Genomic DNA, 12,826 nt, shown 5'->3' on the forward strand with positions numbered 1-12,826 from the left:
TGATGAAAATTGCATTGAATGTGTACATTGCTTTTGGCAGTATGTTCACTTTCTCATATCCATGAGCATGGATGTGTTTTCATTTGTTTGTGTTGTCTGTGATTTATTTCAGTAGTGTTTTGTAGTTTTCCTCACAAAGGTTTTTCACATCCTTGGTTAGGTATATTTCTAATTCTATATATATTTTGGCAGCTATTGTAAAAGGGGTTAAGTTCTTGATTTGATTCTCATCTTGGTCACTGTTGGTGTATAGGAGAGCAACTGATTTGTGTTCATTAATTTTGTATCCAGAAGGTTTGCTGAATTATTTTATCAGTTCTAGGAGTTTTCTGGAGGAGTCTTTAGGATTTTCTAGGTATACAAACTTATCAGCAGCAAACAGCAACAGTTTGACTTCCTCTTTACCAATTTGGATGCCCTTTATTTCTTTCTTTTGTCTGATTGCTCTAACTAGGACTTCCAGTACTATGTTGAATAGAAGTGGTGAGAGTGGGCATCCCTGTATTGTTCCAGTTCTCAGAGGGAATGCTTTCAACTTTTCCCTGTTCAGTATTAGGTTGGCTGTGTATTTATCATAGATGGCTTTTACTACATTGAGGTATGTTCCTTGTATGCCAATTTTGCTGAGGCTTTTAATCATAAAGTGATGCTGGATTTTGTCAAATGCTTTTTCTGTGTCTATTGAGATGATTATGTGATTTTTGTTTTTAATTCCATTTACGTGGTATATCACATTTATTGATTTGCGGATGTTAAACCATCCCTTGAATATTCTTTATATATTGCGGATGCAAGTCTTTCGTAAAATGTGTGATTTAAAAATATTTTTCCAGTGTATAGCTGCCTTATCTTTCTTTCAATACTACATTTTAAAGAGTAGATGTTCTTTCTTTTGATGAGATTCAATTTATCATTTTTTCTTTAATAGATGATTTTTTTGAATTTAATCTAAGTTCAAATCATAAGATTTCCTCCTATGTTCTCAACTAGAAATTTTGTAATTTTCAGTTTTGTATTTAGGTCTATGATCCTTATAGAGTTAACTTTTGTGTAGAGTGCAAGATATTGATTGTGGTTTCTTTTATTACATATAGAAATCTGATTGTTCCAGCATCATTTGTAAAGACTATTCCATCTCCACTGAGTAGCCTTTGCACCTTAGATAAAAATCAATTGGGCATATACGCATGATTATATATGTGGATTCTATTCATGTCCATTGATCTAGATGTCCACTCTTTCTGTAATGTCAGTCTTGAGTGTTGTAGCTTTACATCAAATCTGGACATCAATGTGAGTCCTCCTAACTTTGTTTTTTCTTTTTCAATTTGTATTATGGGTTCTAGTTACTTTGCCTTTCTATATAAATTGATTGGAATTGTGTTGAATCTATAGACAAATTGAGAGAGTTGACAACATCGAATCTTCCATTCTATGACAAAGTATATATTTCCATTTAATTAGATTGTACATTATTTATTAAATCAATATTTGAAACAAAATTTTAGCATACAGATTTTGCATAAATTTTTAAAGTTTTGTAACTACCTCAAGCTTATTGTACTATTGTAAATAATACCGTTTTTCAAATCAATTTTCATTTTTTGTGGCTAACATGCCTTTCCAAACTTAGTATTAATTCTGTTTAAAGATTCTTTTGGATTCTCTTTATAACCAATTCATGTCATCTACAAAAAAAAAAAAAAAAGAAAAAGAAAATGGCTGGGCACAGTGTCTCATGCCTGTAATTCCAACACTTTGGGAGGCCAAGGCAGGCAGATCCCTTGAGCTCAGGAGTTTGAGACCAGCCTGGGCAATATGGCGAAAATGTGTCCCTACAGAAAATACAATAATTAGCTAGGCACGTTGGTGCAGGCACCTGTATAGTCCAAGCTACTTGGAAGGCTGAGGTGGGAGGATTACTTGAGCCCAGGAAATCGAGGCTGCAGCGGGTAGAGATTGTGCTATGGCACTCCAGCCTGAGTGAGACCTTGTCTCAAAAAAAAAATAATAATAATAATAATGTTTTATTTATTTTCAGTTTTCTTGTCTTTTTTTCTTTATTGTGTTTATTGAACTTGCTAAGATCTCTAGTATAATGTTTAATAGTAGTAGCATGATTTTTTTGATGATGTCTTATATTTGGTTGAGGAAGTTTATTTCTATTTCTAATTTGCTGACTTTTGAAAGAATCATGAATGCATTTTGAATTTTATCAAAGACTGTTTCTTCGTGTGTCCATATAATTTCATTTTTTTACCCTTTTTAGTTTGTTCATGATGAATTGTACAGATTGATTTTATTTTTAAATATTGAACCAGCCTTGCATTCTCAGACTAATCTCTGCTTGATCATGATGCATTCTATTTTGGTGGATTCAATTTGTTAGTATTTTGTAAGGACATTTGTGTTTATATATATCTGTCATATGTATATATATATGTCATATATATATCAGTCATATACATATCTCACACATATATGTAAGTGATTTTATGCTATGTATCTTTTTTTCTTCTGATATCTTTTTCTGGTTTCAATGTTAGTTTAATGCTAGCTTCATAAAATAAGTTGGGAAGTGGTCTTTTACTCATATTTTGAAAGAATTTGTGTAGAATTACTATAAATTGTTAAGGAAAATTTTTGTAGAATTTGCTAGTGAATATATTTATGTTTTGAATTTTCTTTTGTGGAAAGTTTTTACTACAAATTCCACTTACTTAGTAGAATTAAGATTATTCAAGTTATCTAATTTTTTACTGAGTAATTTTTGTCTCATTATGTCTTTCAAGGGAATTTTTTTCATTTTTAATATCATGTTATAGCTTTATATTAAAAGTTCTGAATACGAGTGCCTGCCTGCTCCCTTTCACCACCTTAATATCTTAAGTGAATAATGCATTCTCATCCAGAGGGTTAAAACGAATCATCAGCTGACGGCAGTTCACCTTTTGAATTACAAAAAACTTTCCCCCTCAGGCCATTTATTTTACCGATAAGCAACCTAACTATATTATAGATTCTAAAATATTATCTTCAAAGCCCCTAGAAGATGCATACATTTAGTCCAAAAGGTTTAATAACTCCCCAAGCTGATATTTCCCTTTCTCCTTTGATATTTCCATAATTTGGAGTGCCCATTGTCTGTTTTATTTCATATTGGGACAAGCTGAACAGGGACTAAGGTGAAGGCAGAGAGGCATCCAGGACAAATCTTTTAAGGAGGTATTACAAATACAAGGTCAACACTTGAAGGAACCTAAGAAAGAGTGTCTCCTTAAAATTTGTGTCCTAGGTGTCTTATCTAGTTCTGGCCTTTTTAATGTGAATTCATTTTTTTTTTTTTTTTGAGATGAAGTCTGGCTCTGTCACCCAGGCTAGAGTGCACTGGTGTGATCTCACCTGACTGCAAACTCCACCTCCTGGGTTCAAGGGATTCTCCTGCCTCAGCCTCCCAAGTAGCTGGGATTACAGGCATGCACCACCACACCTGGCTAATTTTTGTATTTTTAGTGGAGACAGGGTTTCACCATGTTGACCAGGCTGGTCTTGAACTCCTGACCTGAGGTGATCCACCCACCTCGGCCTCCCAAAGTGCTGTGATTACAGGCATCAACCACTGCACCTGGCTTGAATTCTTTATGTCCTCTAAAAATTCAACATTATTTTTTAGTATTTTACCAGAAACATTGGAGGCATCAATTTAAAAGGAATGCACAGAAGGCACTTCATCACTACTTCCAACCAAGCAGTAATGGGCTGGAGATCGTAGATCAAGCTACCGGCAGATCTGGTGTCTGGTGAGGGCTCTGCTCCTGGTTTGCAGAAGGGTGTCCTCTCATTATGCCCTCGCATGGTTGAGAGAAAAATCATCGTTCTTCGGTTTCTTCTTAGAAGGGCACTAATTTTATTCATGAGCTCCATCCTCATGACCTAATCACAGCCTAAATTCCTCACCTCCTAATACTATTATATTGGGGGTTTAGATTGCAACATATGTATTTGGGGGGGTCGGCACAAACATTCAGCTCATAACATCTTGTGAATCACTTTTAACCGCAATGTTGGAACATTGCTTTAAAAATGATGCAGGTCTTATTTCCATATATGCATTAGGCAGTTCTTGCATTGCTATAAAGAAATACGGGAAACTGGGTAATTTATAAATAAAAGAGGTTTAATTGGCTCACAGTTCTGTAGGCTTTGCAGGAAGCATGGTGGTGCTCAGATCTGCTTGGCATCTAGGGAGGCCTCAGGAAGCTTCCATTCATGGCAGAAGGTGTAGACAGAGTAGGTATGTCATGTAGTAAAAGCAGGAATACGCAAGAGACAAAGTGGGGGGTGATGCCAAACACTTTTAAATGACCACATCTCATATGAATTCAGGGCAAGAGCTCACTTAATCACCAAGGGGTTGGCCCAAATCATTCATGAGGGATCTGCCCCCATTATCCAAATCCCTCTGCCAGTCTCCAACATTAGGAGTTACACTTCAACATGAGATTTGAGTGGGGACAAATATCCAAACTATATTAAGAAGAAATGCAGCAGTTCCCAATTTTGTCTCTCATCACCCTCCCACACACCGAATCATATATGTGAGGAGTACTTTTATATGCACAACTTGCCCTATTTAGAACTGTTCTGGAATGAGTGCATTTCCCACAGTACTATCTAAAATTCCATCCCCTGCAGTTCCCTTCAAGAAACCACATGACAATATCAATAATGAATTGCATTTTAGGAATAAAGTTAAATATTTTCTAATTTATTTTAACCATTAATAAACTGTTCTTAACTCTTTTTATAACAATAATTTTTAGGTCAGTTCACAAGTGATTACAACACACACTGCAGCAAGATGGATAATTGCTGTCCTAATGCATACATTACACTAAACATTATTACATACAATGATATTGCCAAGGATTTAAAATTTTGATCAGCAGTTTCAGGAAGCTAGGAGCTATTAACTAAATGGATGAATCATGGAGAGGAGTCCCGCTGTTTCTCGTTCAAGATTGGTGACTCAGTGTCAGTGGGACATGAGACTTCTCTGATCTGACCTTAGAATGACCCCTTTTTATGGTGGAACAAGGTTTTAAGCAAGGCCATTCCCCTGGAGCCATAAAGGATTGACTAGGGAAGATTGCACTGAGCTTTGCTATGAACAGGGCTGCTGCATTTTTGTGATTTTTCCCCAGTCTGTGGTTTTTCCTGAGCCTGTATCCAGACAGTGGTCATTCCAAGTCCAGCTTTGCTGTCTGTTACAGCTTCTGTTTGACTATGTCTTTATACTCTTGCCTTATTAAGTTATAAAACTGTTTATTGCTTTATTGTCTCAGCTCAAAGGTGAATAACAAAACCCCAAGCATATGTCAGCCTTGGAAATTTAGTATTGACCTTCCTGGGCCCTCAGTGCCTGCTCATTTCCTATACCTAGCATTTACGTTTCCAATGCTTCATCTACACCTTCATTCACTACTACCTATATGTCATTTGCCTTATTATCTATGGTACGTATACTGAGTTCTAGTAAAATAGTATTTCAAGTGCAAGTTTACACATTCCTTATATTAACTTTAATTCAATACTTGCCATTTCTTTTTTGCTTCAGAACCAGGAGTTGAAAATATTTCCATTTGTCTTTTAAAGAGGTTATAAAATTGTCACAAGGACATGGGACATGCTGGCTATTTTTCCCTTTTTACTATTTTATAGTATCCAATTAGGTGGATAATAAAATTCTTATTTTTCCAATGAGTAGTCCAAGACTTCACGAATAAAAGTACCATGCTTAATGTCACACTGCTAACAAGCGGCAGGACCAGTGTTTAAATGTAAATATATCTTATTTCAAAATTTGTTTGTTTTACCAAATCTTGTAGCTCCTTCCAAGACTCCCAACCTTTACCTTTTCTTTCTATCCCTAAGAATACATATGATTTTCACATACGAAGTTCGTTTATAACCTTTTGCTAATTAATTAGTGAAACAAGATGCAATGAATTTTGCAAAATGTCATGCAAAAAATGAAGCAGGAACAGAGAATTAGGAAATATTAAACCACGGTTAGTAGCATTGCATATCAGCATTGGTTTGATTGTAATTTCATTGTTCTGGACTCTCGCTTGTTTAGTTGGTGTCCCTGAGGCCTGCAGTCCTTCCAGGTGCTGAGAGTGGAGCTTCCCAGGCCTTCATCCTCTCCAGGACCTCAACCTTCCTCGTTCCATGTACAGACATAGAGCCCTTTCCACTTCCTTTTTGTAAGAAATAGTATTCTTTCCCACAGGTGAGACCTGGAGAAACATTTGAGTCCTCTTTGATCGTATCCTTAGTCATTTCCCACTTCTGATAATGTGTTTGTAAGATTAATATGAGAACTTCAGTAAGACTGCACTTGCAGGGATGCAGCTACATACACCAAGCTTCTATGTCACTGGTGAGGAATCCACAAAGCACTGACATGAGTGGAGTGATTTCCATTTCTCTTCAGCAGCGATCTCGTGTCAAAGACCATCTGGCAATTCAAATCCTGAGTTATTAAGGCTAAAGAATTATGGCCATATCTAGTTTCTATGCACAGCCTTTCCCTGAGTAGAAGGCTCAATTAATTACCAGATCAAAATTGGGCTGGGATTTGCTTTGTAAACTGCTAAGCAGTTTAACTGGGTTGTAGAGAAAGACTCTATATGACATTAAATGACCTTCCTAAAAGCTTATTTCTCCCCCAACTGCTCATGTTGGAATCAATTTCAGGAGTCATTCACAATGAGTGGTTTATTAGCTTTCTAAATGCATTTACTACATGCCAGATGTCCAGCTCACACCAGCCTGCTGCTTGCCTTTCACTGACCCCTTCGATGGATGCTACGGACTTGGATCCACTGCCAAGGAAACACGTCACAGAGCAGTGTGTGGTTGGCATACTAAGCTCCACCAAAAAAGAAGACATCAACCAGGTGTGGGCAAAAGGGATGATATTACCAAGCAAGGTCATAATGATGACAAAAAATAGATTTTTCCCCATTGAATTTAGAAATACGTTGTGTCCTCAGACCTCTCAGTGTGTTTCAAGCATTGAAAAATCCCTTGATTGGAACCAAATTGATTAAAACTAAATGTAGAAAAGACCTTCTTGACAGTTCCAGGGCTATTCTATAGCTGGCTTGAATTTGATTTTTAAAAAACATCTCATTAATCCAAAGTGTTCTGCATAAGAGATCTGTACATCTGTTTTTTCACTTATATGATTGGATAATTATCATTTATTTTCAGTAGGTCATTCTGAACAAAATGCAAGTTAATCATTAAATGATTTCTACATTGGAACATGACATATTTTGATAAAAAGGCATGGCTTAAATAATACTTCTTATCAAGCAAGTATCTTGATTCTTTAATTCTTTTACTAATAGAACCAACAATTGCCCAGATTTTCATGAAAAGAAAAACAGCAAATTATTGGTTTTCTATATTGCCTTTCTATGTGCATATGACAATGTAGCCATTGTTCAGATTCTCCTAAAAAGTTTAATTGACAATGACATCAAAATTATTCAAATATTCTTAAAAAATATGTGTGTGACAGTATAAGCAACAGTAGAACTGGTAAAAATAATTATGGATTATTAAATATTTACTATGAGATAAATGCAAATGCATTCAAAATACATAGAAAAATATTGGTTAAATATAATTTTGCAATAAAGATGACAAATGCTTTATTTGTGCTTTTTATTATGTTATTACTATAATAAGAAGCCCAAATATAAAATATGTATTTATTTTGTGGAAATATGTTATAAAGGGAAAAGGTAGGCATCAATAAATAGAGGTAAAATGAAACATCCACAGAATGCAAATAAATACAAATGCAACATTTCTAATATCAAACATCACATCTGAATGTTTTCCTGATGTCACAATGAGACATTTTCTTTATATCTGTTGGATCTAATAAAATGCAATAGTTAATAATCATATTTTTTGGATGGCATGGGGTAAACTGAATTATGTAGTTAATCATAATGAGCATTGTTAGACTATTTCTAAATTTCACAGGGAAACAAGTTACTTTGTTGGTTGCTAAATTGCAACCAACACAAGTACTTAGTCAAAACTCCTTAATGGTGATGATAAAAAATTTGGAAATTATTCAGATTAATTTGAATATGTTAAAAATGTTTTTCAACAACAGTAAGAAAACAACATGTATATACAACAACATATCTAATAGATATGTAATATAATTATAATATAATATATGTAATATACATGTACTGACTCATGCAATTGTGGAGGATGAGAAGTTCCATAGTCCATCTGCAAGCTGGGAAACCATCAAAGCTGGTGGTGTAATTCGGTCCCAGTCCAAAGACTTGACCGGGAGCTCTGACGCCTGAGGGAGGGCATGAGATGGAAGTCCCAGCTCAAAACAGAGGGAAAATTCACCCTTCCTTTACATTTTTGTTCTATTCAGGTCCTCAGGGGATTGGATGAGGGCCTTCAACATTGGTGAGGATAGATATTGTTTGCACAGTCTACCAATTCATGTGCCAATTTCTTCCAGAAACACCCTCACAGATATACCAAGAACTAATGTTTTCCCAGCTGTCTGGGCATCCCTTAGACTAGTCAAGTTGACACATAAAATTAACCATCACTCCAAGTAAAACTAGTTTTGCCTTCTCTTGAAATGTTTAAGGAGAGAAAGGTAACATTGAGCAGAACGATGTAGAGGAAAGGGCCATGCACATCACAAAAGCCTATCAATAACATTTGTGAGCCGCCACTTAATTGTCTGCAAAATGGATGGCATGGCAGGGTTGTGGTGAAGCATAGATTCAACATACAAATATGACCTCGCTTTGCACCATGCATCTGGATCCTTAATAATAATAGTGAGATAAAGATTACTTATATCAAACCATTCTTGGAGTTTTCCCTGACTCTGGTCAGTGAAGTGAATCCTAGCTTAACCTCCTAGTCCTGTTTCCCTTCCTTGCTCTCCGTGGAGTGGTGGACCTTGCAAGACGTGGTCCTCATGGCCACTTGAAACACAACCATGAGAAAAAGAAAGGTGAAGAAAGGCAGGAGGCATTGGGCCTAGGAGTGCAGAAGGTGAGGTAGACCATGTGGGTTCAGGAAAGGCATGAATGTGACTATCGTATATGAAGAAAGAAGAGAGAGAGAAGACCTAAGCATAATTGCTGTGGTCTGCTTACATTCTTTATGCTGTTTGTGAAAAGGAAGCGAAGGGTAAACTACTGTAAAATTGCTTTTGGTTCCTGGAACATGGTCTTTGGGATTCAACACTGCTCTGAGGCTGAGCTATGTAGATCGTGACTTCACTAGCAAAAAATGCATATAGTCATTATTTTCCAGAAGGACTTAACTGTACTTCTATCTTCTGCTTTGACATACATGGAGTAGACCTTTCCCATTCATTTTTCTTTTCTTTTTCTTTTTTTTTTTTTTTGAGACATTGTCTTACTCTGTCAACCAGGCTGAAGTGCAGTGGCACGATCTCGGCTCACTGCAACCTCTGCCTTCTGGTTTCAAGTGATTCTCCTGCCTCAGCCTCCTGAGTAGCTGGGATTACAGGAGCCCAGTACCATGCCTGGCTAGTTTTTATTTTATTAGTAGAGATTTGGTTTCACCATGTTGGCCAGGCTGGTCTCAAACTCCTGACCTTGTGATCCACCCGCCTCGGCCTCCGAAAGTGCTGGGATTACAGGTGTGAGCCACTGCGCCCAGCCTCCCATTCATTTTTCATAACCAGATCCTTCTTATCTCAGAAAGTCCAACTACCATGCCTTCCACGATGCTCTCCATCCTGGATTTATCTATCTGATGGAAATATTTTGCACAAACTTCCTTTGTGTTTGATCTGTACCTATCTATAATCAGATTCTTCAGAGAAGAGCCTGAGATGGAAGTTAGGGTGCGTGTGATTCATCAAAGGAAGGACTGTGAACAGGAGAAAGGGAAGAGACATTAGTATTGGGCAGGGGAGGAGCCAAGGACACGTGTGTTTTCAGCAGGACTCTGCCTCTGGCCTCCTCACATAGTGTGTTCTGGAAGATGAACTGTGTCCTGAGTTGGTCCACCCTCAAGGCAAGGAGGTCAGGCTCCCTTGTTGGTCCATGGGCTGTGGGCTTTATGCAACCTCCTGGGAAATAAAGTCAGTCTTCCGTGTGGCTGAAAGTGGTTCTCTGGGGAGACAGCACCTACCCAGGAGTAGCCAATACACACCAACCTAACCCAGAGGGTCCTGACACCTTATTAATAGCATCCATTACTGACTTTTCCTGATGACCCTTCTCACGTTTCACCTTGTGTTATACGAATTCACACTTCTGTCATATTTATACTAAATTGTGAGTTCCTTGAGGTCAAATTAAGTGAAATATTTATCATTGAAGTTTTCACAATACCTAGCCTTGCTCCTGGATAACATAGCACTGGAAATAACTTTGAAATTGCTTACCAGGACTTAATTTCTAACTGGATGGGGATCTAGAATATAATTTCAATTCATTCTATCCTACTGTGGAACAGACCATTACTATTCACGGGGAAACTTCCTGAAAGTCCAGAAATGGGCAAAATTCCTAACACTGATATAACCAGCTTTACCAAGGTGTATGAGTATCAAAAAACAAGGGTGGGTGAAGAAGGGCATGGGCTAACTAGGCTTAGTGACTTTTTCCTACATATTAGACTTACGGTGTAAAGTTAATATCCAGGCCTCAACAAAATGACACATTTCTACACGTTGTGAACCTTCCGGACTCCTATACAGTCTGATTTGGAAATATTAAATCTGTGAATGCCATGTGTTTGGTGGGCGTAACTGTTAAGTTAATAAATGATGCATAAAACGGAATAATATATTGTAAGTACATGTGTTAAAAACCTTTGAAAGAGCATTGAGTATAAAAATGAAAAGGAAGCCTGAGAATAACTGTATTATTCACACTTCCCACTCATCGCTGGTTTTTCCAGTCTCATTGCTTCATATGCCCTCTGTATTCTGAGGCCCCCCAGGTTTATGTCTCCTTCTTCTATAGCTCATCTATGCTATTAAGTATGCAGACATAACTTCCCCCAAATGAAGCTCTTGATCTTCCCCACAAACCCTGACATCTTGTGTTTTTTACCATCTAAGTCTTGGCAAATCTAATCCTAGTACCTCAAGTCACAAAAGCTGGGGATTATCCCTGACTCCTGTCTTTTTCTCACACTGAATATTCAATTCTTATACAAGCTGTAGGTGTCACCTTCAAAACATGGACAGACTCCAACCACTGTTTCCATTACACTGTCACCTCCACAGTCCAAGCCATCATCATCTCTCTTGGATGACTTCAATAATCTTCCTGCTTTTACCCAGTTTGTCTTTGACCTACTTCACAATGTTTTTAATACAGTCCCCAGAATGTTCTTGTTAAAATATAAGTCATGGCATTTCACACATCTGCAAAAAAAAGTTACCTTTTGCATGAAAATATACTTTCTCTACTTATTTGGTTATTTACGCATAAATTCATCTTATATACCTGTATTGATTATTTTCAATACCAAGTACTAAAAACTCAAGGAAGACTAAAACAAAATTATTCTTTTGCAGAGTCATGCTGTATTATCCAGAATACTTATGTGTCTCCATACCAGAGACTGACCACCCAAACTTCTTCATTTATAAAAAGCTTCTCAAAGTACTTGATTGCTTGAAATTGGACTATAGTAGCTTCAAGAAACACTTATAAACATTAGCCAATTACAGAGTATTTTGTTGTGTTTGAGGTTTTATAAATACCTGACCATCCAGGGACTTGAAATCCTGTTGGTGGCAGAGACCATCAATATTAAAACATTTATTTTCACAGACATTTATGAGTTACTAATTTTGTGCTAGGAATTGTACTAGGTAAAAGGGGATATAATGACAACGTCATGCCTTCACTTTGTTGTTAAGAAAGTTTTAGCCTAGTTGGGAAGAAGGCAGGTTTACACAATACATTTAGAGCAGTGGTTTTCAACTCTGACTATAAGTTGAAGAATCCAGTTAGGAGTTTAGGAAACTTCAACATCTGGGTCTCACCATCAAGATCTTACTTGGTCTGAGATGTGACCCTTGAATTAATTTTCTTGAAAGCTTTCTAGGGGACTCTATAACGATGCAGGATGGAGAGAGGGAAAAGTATCCAGTAACGAATGAATCATTGCTTTGCCTATTCTCATTGTTGTGCACAATATGTCTTCCTGACTTTGTCAAGGAACAAATAACTCATAAAATAACATGATCCTGATGGACCAGAATGTGGTAAGGTCCACATTCTAATGAAAAGAACATTAGGAAGTGTCTTACATACAGAATACATAATAATTGTCACATTTTTGGCCTTTAATAAATACTTTCCAAATATATGAAAAGATTCAGGAAACAACTATTAATTCTTGAATCTGTAATTTATAATCTGATCTTTTTAAGAAATGAAGAAAGTACTTTAGAGTCCTCTGGGTCATTACTACAAGCCTCATGTCTCATTTAACAAGTGGAAAAGAAGTGAAAAATTGACCTGAATTATTACAAACTGACCACACACACAATCACAACATGCATGCACACACACACACCCTATATGCTCTTTTAAAGATAGAAAGAGAAAAGAAGTTCTATTTTTCAGAGATTTTTTTCATGACTCTCTCTCATTTTGACTTTTTAACTGTTTTATGAAATAGGCATTCTTATTTTGATTTTGCAGATCAAGAAATTCAAGAAAGCTTAAATAACTCATGTAGCTTCTCATAGCTAATA

The 12,826-nt window shown here is 36.6% G+C and overlaps 1 long non-coding RNA gene across 1 annotated transcript; it reads left to right on the forward strand.

Annotated features, from left to right (window-relative positions):
• Positions 1 to 2,387: 2,387 nt before the first annotated feature.
• Positions 2,388 to 11,790, forward strand: LOC109025691 (uncharacterized). Its single transcript, XR_002004617.4, has 3 exons — positions 2,388 to 6,292; positions 6,816 to 6,962; positions 11,636 to 11,790. It is a non-coding gene; the product is annotated as an uncharacterized lncRNA (long non-coding RNA).
• Positions 11,791 to 12,826: the final 1,036 nt, after the last annotated feature.

This window comes from Gorilla gorilla, chromosome 12 (assembly GCF_029281585.2).
Source record: "Gorilla gorilla gorilla isolate KB3781 chromosome 12, NHGRI_mGorGor1-v2.1_pri, whole genome shotgun sequence".
Lineage (NCBI taxonomy): Eukaryota > Metazoa > Chordata > Mammalia > Primates > Hominidae > Gorilla > Gorilla gorilla.